Below are 11,422 nucleotides of genomic sequence, written 5' to 3'. Positions count from 1 at the left end.
TGTTGACCATTTTTTGCTTGGAGATGCTCTTGAGCTTGAAACACACACAACAAGACCGGTGTTAACTAGCGAAATGGTCGGCAGAGTGCCGACACAGCGAGTTTTGACTATCACTTGCACATCTAAAACAACGTCGGAAAGTAACTCGTTCGGCTTTTGAGTCACATAAAGTATGTGTGTTAATTTTGACGCCACTAGCTCTGCATGTTGTCATGCAATTTCTGTACCTCTCAGAAATGATTATGACATAAAAGTGAAGTACGTGACGAGTGTGACGTTAGGAAAACATTAGGCATCATGGAGAGATTCTGTATGGGACCACCCAACCCAAACGAGTACTGTGTGACGTGCTACCCGGCAGGTATTCACCGAGGTAGCCGGCTAGCTCAGTCGGTAGAGCGTCAGACTCTTAATCCCAGTGTCGTGGGTTCGAGCCAGACGCTGGGCGGAACGGAATTTTGTTCCGCTGCAAGTGTAAATTACCGTTTTTCTGATTAACGAGATTTAATGGAAATAGCAACTTTAAACTTTGCCTACGTCTCTGTCAGTCGCAAGGAAGCTGTATTTGAAGGTGAAGGTGATTTTGAAGACATGTGTGAAAGACATGTTCTGAAATGCAAGTGTTGTTGTTTGGAGAGCACATCGGTTACGTGTCAGATGTGTAGCCAAGCAGTAATGGGTCGTCATAGCTGCAAATATTAGCTGGTAATATGAAGTGTTGTCAGCTGAAGTCGGATGATGCAAACGACCGTAAGGACGAAGTACCCAAAAGTACCGCTAGGCCGCGCCTCTTTAGCTCAGCGGTAGAGCAGTGTTCTAATAAACCGGGAGTCGTAAGTTCCATCCTAACAGGAGAAAGATTAATTTTGGAAATCAGTTGCGCGTCGTGGCCTTATAGCAAACAGTACCTGTGATGACGAACAATTAGCGACAGGCGTTTTTTTAAGAATTACTTTCAGATGCGATTAAGGCGAATGGCGCAGATAAAGCATTTGCCAAAGCGGTACAGCATAAGGTGGGACGAGGCAGTCTGAATTACATTTTATAGATGTATTTCTCACATATCTCAGAGCCTCTCGCGATATTCGTCGTCGTCGTCGTCGCCGTCGTCGCCGCCGCCGCCGCTTCTGCAGAAGTAGCAAATGGCAATCGTAGCAAATGCGGCGAGGGACGCCCTGCCTTCGATTCCGAATGCACAAAGTGTGTGGTCTTGTTTCTCAGTCTATATTTGGTCGGTCTCGTCAGAGGTTGAATGTAACGAATGGGTGGGAAAGAGCAAGGGCAGCGGCTGTGTAGAACGAAAACACAAATCCTTAGGGGTGTGAGCGTTTCGAGATGAGTCGTATACATGTAAATGTTGGTCGTCAGTGACCGTGTGGCCTAATGGATAAGGCGTCGGACTTCGGATCTGAAGATTACAGGTTCGAATGCTGTCACGCTTGTGTTTTTCCAGTTCTGAAAAAGAAACATAACGTTTTAATGTAGCAATTGAGCAGTACGAAACCGTCTGAATGTTGCTGTTGACCATTTTTTGCTTGGAGATGCTCTTGAGCTTGAAACACACACAACAAGACCGGTGTTAACTAGCGAAATGGTCGGCAGAGTGCCGACACAGCGAGTTTTGACTCTCACTTGCACATCTAAAACAACGTCGGAAAGTAACTCGTTCGGCTTTTGAGTCACATAAAGTATGTGCGTTAATTTTGACGCCACTAGCTCTGCATGTTGTCATGCAATTTCTTTACCTCTCAGAAATGATTATGACATAAAAGTGAAGTACGTGACGAGTGTGACGTTAGGAAAACATTAGGCATCATGGAGAGATTCTGTATGGGACCACCCAACCCAAACGAGTACTGTGTGACGTGCTACCCGGCAGGTATTCACCGAGGTAGCCGGCTAGCGCAGTCGGTACAGCGTCAGACTCTTAATCCCACTGTCGTGGGTTCGAGCCAGACGCTGGGCGGAACGGAATTTTGTTCCGCTGCAAGTGTAAATTACCGTTTTTCTGATTAACGAGATTTAATGGAAATAGCAACTTTAAACTTTGCCTACGTCTCTGTCAGTCGCAAGGAAGCTGTATTTGAAGGTGAAGGTGATTTTGTAGACATGTGTGAAAGACATGTTCTGAAATGCAAGTGTTGTTGTTTGAAGAGCACATCGGTTACGTGTCAGATGTGTAGCCAAGCAGTAATGGGTCGTCATAGCTGCAAATATTAGCTGGTAATATGAAGTGTTGTCAGCTGAAGTCGGATGATGCAGACGACCGTAAGGACGAAGTACCCAAGAGTACCGCTAGGCCGCGCCTCTTTAGCTCAGCGGTAGAGCAGTGTTCTAATAAACCAGGAGTCGTAAGTTCCATCCTAACAGGAGGAAGATTAATTTTGGAAATCAGTTGCGCGTCGTGGCCGTATAGCAAACAGTACCTGTGATGACGAACAATTAGCGACAGGCGTTTTTTTAAGAATTACTTTCAGATGCGATTAAGGCGAATGGCGCAGATAAAGCATTTGCCAAAGAGGTACAGCATAAGGTGGGACGAGGCAGTCTGAATTACATTTTATAGATGTATTTCTCACATATCTCAGAGCCTCTCGCGATATTCGTCGTCGTCGTCGTCGCCGTCGTCGCCGCCGCCGCCGCTTCTGCAGAAGTAGCAAATGGCAATCGTAGCAAATGCGGCGAGGGACGCCCTGCCTTCGATTCCGAATGCACAAAGTGTGTGGTCTTGTTTCTCAGTCTATATTTGGTCGGTCTCGTCAGAGGTTGAATGTAACGTATGGGTGGGAAAGAGCAAGGGGCAGCGGCTGTGTAGAACGAAAACACAAATCCTCAGGGGTGTGAGCGTTTCGAGATGAGTCGTATACATGTAAATGTTGGTCGTCAGTGATCGTGTGGCCTAATGGATAAGGCGTCGGACTTCGGATCTGAAGATTACAGGTTCGAATGCTGTCACGCTTGTGTTTTTCCAGTTCTGAAAAAGAAACATAACGTTTTAATGTAGCAATTGAGCAGTACGAAACCGTCTGAATGTTGCTGTTGACCATTTTTTGCTTGGAGATGCTCTTGAGCTTGAAACACACACAACAAGACCGGTGTTAACTAGCGAAATGGTCGGCAGAGTGCCGACACAGCGAGTTTTGACTATCACTTGCACATCTAAAACAACGTCGGAAAGTAACTCGTTCGGCTTTTGAGTCACATAAAGTATGTGTGTTAATTTTGACGCCACTAGCTCTGCATGTTGTCATGCAATTTCTGTACCTCTCAGAAATGATTATGACATAAAAGTGAAGTACGTGACGAGTGTGACGTTAGGAAAACATTAGGCATCATGGAGAGTTTCTGTATGGGACCACCCAACGCAAACGAGTACTGTGTTACGTGCTACCCGGCAGGTATTCACCGAGGTAGCCGGCTAGCTGAGTCGGTACAGCGTCAGACTCTTAATCCCAGGGTCGTGGGTTCGAGCTAGACGCTGGGCTTAACGGAATTTTGTTCCGCTGCAGGTGTAAATTACCGTTTTTCTGATTAACGAGATTTAATGGAAATAGCAACTTTAAACTTTGCCTACGTCTCTGTCAGTCGCAAGGAAACTGTATTTGAAGGTGAAGGTGATTTTGTAGACATGTGTGAAAGACATGTTCTGAAATGCAAGTGTTGTTGTTTGGACAGCACATCGGTTACGTGTCAGATGTGTAGCCAAGCAGTAATTTGTCGCCATAGCTGCAAATATTAGCCGGTAATATGAAGTGTTGTCAGCTAAAGTCTGATGATGCAGACGACCGTAAGGACGAAGTACCCAAGAGTACCGCTAGGCCGCGCCTCTTTAGCTCAGTGGTAGAGCAGTGGTCTAATAAACCAGGGGTCGTAAGTTCCATTCTCACAGGAGAAAGATTAATTTTGGAAATTAGTTGCGCGTCGTGGCCGTATAGCAAACAGTACCTGTGATGACGAACAATTAGCGACAGGCGTTTTTTTAAGAATTACTCTCAGATGCGATTAAGGCAAATGGCGCAGATAAAGCATTTGCCAAAGCGGTACAGCATAAGGTGGGACGAGGCAGTCTGAATTACATTTTATAGATGTATTTCTCACATATCTCAGAGCCTCTCGCGATATTCGTCGTCGTCGTCGTCGTCGTCGTCGTCGTCGTCGTCGTCGCCGCCGCCGCTTCTGCAGAAGTAGCAAATGGCAATCGTAGCAAATGCGGCGAGGGACGCCCTGCCTTCGATTCCGAATGCACAAAGTGTGTGGTCTTGTTTCTCAGTCTATATTTGGTCGGTCACGTCAGAGGTTGAATGTAACGAATGGGTGGGAAAGAGCAAGGGGCAGCGGCTGTGTAGAACGAAAACACAAATCCTCAGGGGTGTGAGCGTTTCGAGATGAGTCGTATACATGTAAATGTTGGTCGTCAGTGACCGTGTGGCCTCACATTCTGGCTTTAGCCGTCGCCGCGGTCGGACGTGCTTGTTGTTTACTCCGCGTACGTTAGCGCTATCGCCGGTGTTTGGTGTTTACGTGAAGTTCGCTGTACATTTTCGCTGTTATTTTTTGAGTGGTGTCTCTGATAAGTGTTTTTATAGTGCTTTCGTCCGTTCCACGTCTCGTGCTTCGCCGCAATTTCGGTTGTTGCCGGAATTTCGTCGGACCCGACGACCATGTCTGACACCGTCAGGAAGAATACTTTAGTCTTCTCGTTCGAGAAAGAAACACGGCCGGTCCAACCCACTGCGCTGGAAATCCACGATTGGCTGACTGAGGTAATCGGTATAAATTCTGACTCTGTTCATACCACGCAATTAGATGCTGAAAAATACTGTGTTTTTGTTAAATTTCTGAACTCAGTGACAGTCGATAAGTTGCTTGCAAAATGGGGTAATTCCGTCGAATTTGTTCATCGAGACGGTTCAAAAAGTAATGTCTCTGTACGAAAAGCTGATATCATGTACACCAATGTCAGGATTTTGAATGTTCCAATTGAAATTGATAATCAGTTGATCAAGGACGCTCTATCTAAATATGGCGAAGTTAAATCTATCTATAACGAAAGATGGTCGAAGCTATACAAGATACAGTGTTTTAATGGCATTAGATCCGTTGACATGGAGGTGAAAGCCAACATTCCGTCCCATATATCCGTTGCAGGCCATAAAGCACATGTTGTGTATTCTGGTCAGGAGCGCACGTGCAATATTTGCAATGAGACAGGTCATTTCCGACAAGATTGTCCGCGCCGTGTTTTTGTTCTTCGGAACAATCTAACACAGCGTCAAAAACTGACCCTCAGCGATGTCTTACCAAATAGCACTTCCCTTCTTTCGGTTAACGACAGTGGTGCATGTACTTCTGCAGTGCCCGCCATAACTACTACGGAGTTCCCTCCCCTGAGCGTCATTACATCACACCCTTCTGTTCCCGATTGCGATCTCCAGAATAAGAAGCGACCGTTGGAAACGACCGATGACGGCTCGGACGGCGAGTCCGCCCGTAATTCGCCTTCCACCCGCAAGCAGAAGCAGTGTAATGCGGATGTACTCGAGGAAACAAACAGTACATGTATTGACGTGACGACAGCCGCTAAGGCAACCCGGCCGCTGTCGGCGGCTGAACGGGTACAAACGGTCCACGGAGGGGACGCAGTAACGATTGTCGCGGAGACGGAAGAGGCGCACTCCGAAGCACAAGAGGTGACGGAGCGGAACCCAACTCAAGAATTTACAGACCCACAAACCGCCGACTCAGTCAGTGCTCTGGAGCTAGTGACGGAAGAACAAGGAAATGGCACTCGTAAAAAGGACGCTGTTGAGACAGCTTCGGTCACAACGGTGGTAAAGATAGACAATCCGAATGACGGCGCGTTGAACCAAGATGTCCGAAGACGCCGACTCAAACTGCAACCTAATCTCAAAGCTTCCCGTAACCAAAGCAAACAACAACCAGCACAAGAGGAAGCGACGGCCAAGAACGTCTTGTATGAAATCATCACGGAAAGACCTAAGGAGGTACCTTCAAGTGACATTAGTGATGCAAAGCCCCTCGGTAAAACTAAAACCCGAGATGTTCGGAATCCTGCACCAAAATGAGGCTGTAAGATGAAAAAAACAAAAGGATTTTGTTGAACCAGTTTCATTTCTAATTGTACTACTGTCTTAGTCATATTTCAGAGGAACCAGATGAAGTGTTTACCGAGCTTCAAATACTGACTATTCTTTTAGATGTTTGTTTAAGCAGAGTCGTTTCTCCCTTCTAGGAGCTGCACATCTTTTTTTTTTTTTTTAATATTTTGTTATCTTTTTAATCACTTATTTACTTTTTATGCAAACTAAATGTCCCAGGCATATACAATTACGACTATCAATATTAACAGGATTACATCCGTGACTAAAGTTACAGCGCTCAAGGATTATTTATATGAGTCAGGGACGGACATTGCTTTCCTACAGGAAGTAGTGCTGACTAATCTTACAGTGCCTGGATATTTGGCGATTTTAAATGTCTCACTTGACACCAACGTCGGTACAGCAATTTTAGTCAGGGAGGGGATTCCTGTCTCGGATATCGAGAGGTTGGACTCCGGCAGAGCGATAGGTATCAAAGTCTTTGGTTCTACCCTTATCAATCTGTATGCCCCTTCTGGCACATCTAATAGAATGGAAAGAGCACAGTTCTATAAAGAAGAAATCATTTATTTATTACGGAAAAACCCAAAAGATCTTATAATAGGCGGTGATTTTAATTGTGTGATAAATAAGAAAGACCAGGTTCCGAATTTTAATACCTGCAGTGAACTGAAGCGTTTCGTCACTGTTTTACAGCTTAAAGATGCTTGGGAAATAATGTATCCCACATTTGTGGCATTTACATTCCTAGGTCCTCACTCACGTAGCAGGATCGACAGACTCTACATATCGCAAAGTCTAGTTAGCTCCTTCATTAAAGCAGAGACGATTCCAGTTTACTTTTCTGATCATAGCTCCGTGCTAGCTTCCATCAACCTTACTGCGCAACCCACTCGCCGTTTTAGAAGTTCATGGCACCTTAATACGTCACTGATGCAGGACGACGGATTAGAAGAAAGTTTGACAGAAGCGTGGGCATTGTGCCTCCGCTCTGCAGATAGACACGTCTCAGTACTAGACTGGTGGTGCAACAGGGCAAAGCCTAAACTGAGAAAAGTTCTCATCCAGTATAGTGTACAACGATCGAAAGACTTGAAAAATTCCATAGAATTTTATTATACCATGCTGCGAAATTTATATGAGCAGGCAAACACTTCCAACGTCCGTCTGGCAGATATCAAGCAAACTAAGGCCAAATTGCTCAGTCTTAAAAGACAGCAGATGGAGGGTCTGAAATTAAAATCCAAGGCTAAGACAGTCGTGGAGGATGAACATGCTTCCTTGTACCATCTACTGAAGCACGAAAGAAACAGGAGACGCACCTTCATTGATGGACTTCAGTCTGAAACTGGCGAGACACTCACGACTCAGAGAGACATCGTCAATGCAGTGCACAAATATTACGAAGACCTATACACTGCCAACCCGGTATGTGAAGAGTCCTTCGATGAGTTCCTTAGTTACATAGCTCCACAGGTCTCGGACGAGGAAAACGAAGACCTTCTCGTTGAGTGTACTAACGAAGATATCCACAGAATCATCTGCAAATCTCCTCTGAGGAAATCGCCGGGACCGGATGGTTTGCCTGTTGAATTTTATAAACGATACTGGCCACTGATTGGTGACATGTTTACCCGAATGACGAACGAGGTGCTTCAGGGAAAGCATTTACCTGCTGTTTTTAAAGAGAGCACAATAGTACTAATCCCAAAAAATGCTACAAAAGAAACCTCAACAACTTTCGTCCTATCTCCCTGTTAAACTCCGATTATAAAATCATCGGCAGAATTTTAAACAACAGACTCTCACAGTTGGCCAAAAAGATAGTAAGTCCATACCAGTCCTGTGTGCCTACCAAGAGCATTTTCAAAAGCATAGCTGAATATAGAGATATAATTGCAATCACTGCTGTGACCACCATAAAATGTGCTATCATGTTTATTGACTTCCAGAAAGCATTTGATCGTGTGGATCATAGATTCCTTAGTGCCACACTGAACAAAATAGGTTTTAATGAGCGAGTCGTAAGTGTGATCAGAAATGTTGCAACAGGCATCAGCGCTTGTATATCAGTTAACTGCCAGAGGACAAAGCAGATTCAGATCAGGCGCGGCGTTCCTCAAGGAAGCCCCCTTTCCATGTTCCTATTCGTGCTTTCATTAGAACCTTTCCTCCGCAGTGTTCATGCCACTCTAACTGGCATCACATTATCTGGTCACCGAACAGTCATAAACGCCTATGCCGATGATGTCGGAGTCGTCCTGCGAAATCCCGACGACATTTTGAAATTGGAAACGCTAATTAAAAAGTACTGTAGAGTCTCCGGAGCAGGTGTCAACGCAAACAAAAGCAAACTCCTAAACCTGCGGGGTTTTCAACATACCACCTTAGCCTGGGCCACAATGGTCACCCAATGCAAAGTACTAGGAATAACACTGACACCTTGTCCGTTAAAAATGGCAGCTATCAATTGGAGAAATACGTCGGGACAACTTCTTGGAACAACAAGGGAAAACCTCCACCGTAACATGAACCAAGTTCAGAGGGTGATTTTCATTAACCACTGCATTCTCTCCAGGAGTTACTTTATAGCACAGATCTTCCCACTACCGAAAATGATTGGAAAAAAGATAATGTCTACCATTGCCAGCTATCTTTGGAGAGGGGATATATTCAGAGTCGACGCAAAAACTGCGACCTTAGATCCCAGGAATGGAGGTTTGGGTTTAGTTGACATCAGAAATAAGGCGTCTGCGCTTTTTATAAAAAGGACCGCCACTATCCTTAGCGACCACGCTGATAGCATTACAACTAAATTATTTGAAGTTGTCAGGCCTGCCAGTTTACAGGCGCCGGTGAATGTGCAAAAAATAAATAACCGGCTCCAGTACGTTCGTGTATATTTTGTGGAATTCAGCTATCTCGGCGGTGTCATCATCAACTCACGACGGATCACGGCCCGCGATATTCTGTGCCATCGAAAGAAAATGGAGGGGAGAAACAAATTGGAAAGTAAATACCCACACACTGATTGGGACGCCATATGGAAAAATATTAATATGCGTGGTCTACCATCGGACGTCAAGTCAGCGTGGTATAAAACAGTGAATGAGACCGTAAGCACCAATGAAAGGTTACATGCAATCGGCGTTAGCGACACGAACCTATGTCTCAAATGTAAATTGATCGACACGTTAGTGCACAGATTCACGTGCGGTGGCAATCTACAACTCTGTAATTGGATTAGGGAACAACTGGCTTTTCTTACGAGATCTTCGGTGGAAAATTTTCCCCCTGTTACTTTCCTCAGGCCTCAGACTTGCTATTTTCCAGCAGCAAAAAACAACTCGGTCCATTGGTTAATGGGACACTATGTGAATTACGTAATTAATCACCTGGGAAATGACAATTCCACTGATTTTTACATGTACTTGAAGTGTGCTTTTTATAACGCCCTGAAATATAAAGACCACAAGAAAAACTACGGCAATATGCTTAAAATTGTATTCGAGCGACTGGGCATTGGTTGACAAGCCAACGAGATAAACAAAAATCGTTTATTTAAGCGAAACGACGCTTAAACAAAAACAATTGGGGAGAAGTACAATTTTACAGTTTCATATTACAATCACTTATCCTCTGCTGGCAAAGAAGGCTATTTTGTTTATTGCACAGAAGAAGCCGAAGCCGAAAGCCAGTATCGCAGGGTTAAAGATAAATTGTTTTCTTATACATTCATTTTATGACTGAGAAGGAAGTCTCATTTGTTTCCATGGAAGGGAACATACTTTTTTATTATTATTATTAATCTCAAGAAGGAAAGGAGGCTATGGAATTAGTGCCTTAACATAAAATTCCTTCTTCACATTCCATGAAGATTTTTCTTTTACAATAAAAAAAAATAACAAACAAACAAAAATAATAATAATAACAATAAAAAAACTAAACAGAAATTAAAAAAAATAATATACAGGTTCAGGGTCCACTACTTCCTACAACTTTATTATATATTACAAAGAAGTATGCTAGGTTGCCGAGAAGCAGTGGACGAGAAAAAAAAAAAAAAAAAAAAAAAAAAAAAAAAAAAAAAAAAAAAAGCACTAAAGCTATAACCTTCAATCTCTATTGCCTCGGCATGACATAAATTTTTTGTTTCAAATGAAGCATCTTTTGGTTCAGGATTTCGAAGGCAAAACAGCATATATCTACGTATACACAAGATGTAAAATTTCTTATTGAAAACTATGATAAAGACACGCCTCAGCAACAGGACTGGGTGGAGACATCGCGGCCAGGCCTCGAGATTTTGACCCCTGCCCGCTTTGCCTCCGCCTGCCTCATGCTGCTTATATATATAAAAAAAAAAAAAAAAAGTGGCTAGGATACCTGGCTCTTACCCAGGAGGCCCGGGTTCGATTCCCGGTACCGGAAATGCGCATTTTGTTGCTAAAAAAAAAAAAAAAAAGTGGTTAAGGCGTCTGACTAGAAATCAGATTCCCTCTGGGAGCGTAGGTTCGTGTCCTACCGACTGCGTTGGTTTTTTTCTTTTTTTGTTTTGGAAGAAGGAGCAGAAAATATCCCGTTTTGGTACCTCGCCACACCTCACCTCTCACAGCCGTTTATAGTGCCTGTCCTTTACATAAGGGCGATTTCCAAGCGTCAGCTTTCGCGTCAGCCGAGCAAAGTCGGGACAAGTCGGGACATACTACAGGATGGTCTGGGTGGTGCAACGACGAAACAAAACCTTAATTTAAAAATCGAAAAAATGGGAAAAATAGGATGAAAAAGCAAAAAGAAGAATATAAACAAGTCTTACGGACTGCGTCGGTTTTTTTCTTTTTTTGTTTTGGCAGAAGGAGCAGAAAATATCGCGTTTTGGTACCCGCCACACCTCACCTCTCACAGCCGTCTATAGTGCCTGTCCTTTACATAAGGGCGATTTCCAAGCGTCAGCTTTCGCGTCAGCCGAGCAAAGTCGGGACAAGTCGGGACATACCACAGGATGGTCTGGGTGGTGCAACGACGAAAAAAAAAACGTTAATTTAACAGCAGGAGCCCACATAATGATAGGGAAATATTAGCGCCACTTGCGGTGGCCGGGAATCGAACCCGAATCAACTGCTTGGAAGGAAACTATGCTCATAATTACAACACCACTGTAGTGCCGCTGCTCGCAACGCCGCGCCTTGTCGGCTTCCCGCCCGCCGGCAGCGGCCCACGGCTATAGGAGCTGCAGGCGCATTACGAGGTAGGAGGGTGCATCCACACGCATTCGGGCAGCGCCTCCAAGCACGCTACGT

Source organism: Schistocerca gregaria, unplaced genomic scaffold (genome assembly GCF_023897955.1).
Source record: "Schistocerca gregaria isolate iqSchGreg1 unplaced genomic scaffold, iqSchGreg1.2 ptg000077l, whole genome shotgun sequence".
NCBI lineage: Eukaryota > Metazoa > Arthropoda > Insecta > Orthoptera > Acrididae > Schistocerca > Schistocerca gregaria.
This window is presented reverse-complemented; position numbering follows the sequence as displayed.